The following is a 498-nucleotide window of genomic DNA, read 5'->3' as shown; positions in this document are numbered from 1 at the left end:
AGCATGCAATCAAAACTTTCTGGATTAACGGAATCACTTGACAACTTTGACGAAACATTGCCACTCGTAGAACTGGAACTTGCAATATCACTTGCGTAAGTATTGTAAATTTCCCACAAAACATCTTCTACTTGTTGAATTTTAGAGTCTGACTCAACAGATGTATATGTATTTGCAAAACTAAACTATATAAACTTAATTTTCAAGCGAGGGTCTAAAACAGCTGCGATAGACATTAAGAGATTACATTCACCCCAATATTTATCAAATTTACCTCTCATTGCTAAAGCACTCCATGCAGATTAATTTCTTCGGATTTAATTAATCTGCTCTTATTTTTCGTAATGTGATTATCCCACTTCCATATTTTTGTTAAACTCATTAGAAGAAGATGACTCATCAAACAACAATTTCTTTATATGCATCACAGCGGGTAGAAAAATATTAGAAGTGGGATAGGAAGAACCTGAAATCATTTTTGTCACATTATTAAAAACA

Source organism: Phalaenopsis equestris, unplaced genomic scaffold (assembly GCF_001263595.1).
Source record: "Phalaenopsis equestris unplaced genomic scaffold, ASM126359v1 Scaffold221997, whole genome shotgun sequence".
Lineage (NCBI taxonomy): Eukaryota > Viridiplantae > Streptophyta > Magnoliopsida > Asparagales > Orchidaceae > Phalaenopsis > Phalaenopsis equestris.
Note: the sequence above shows the minus strand (reverse complement) of the source record.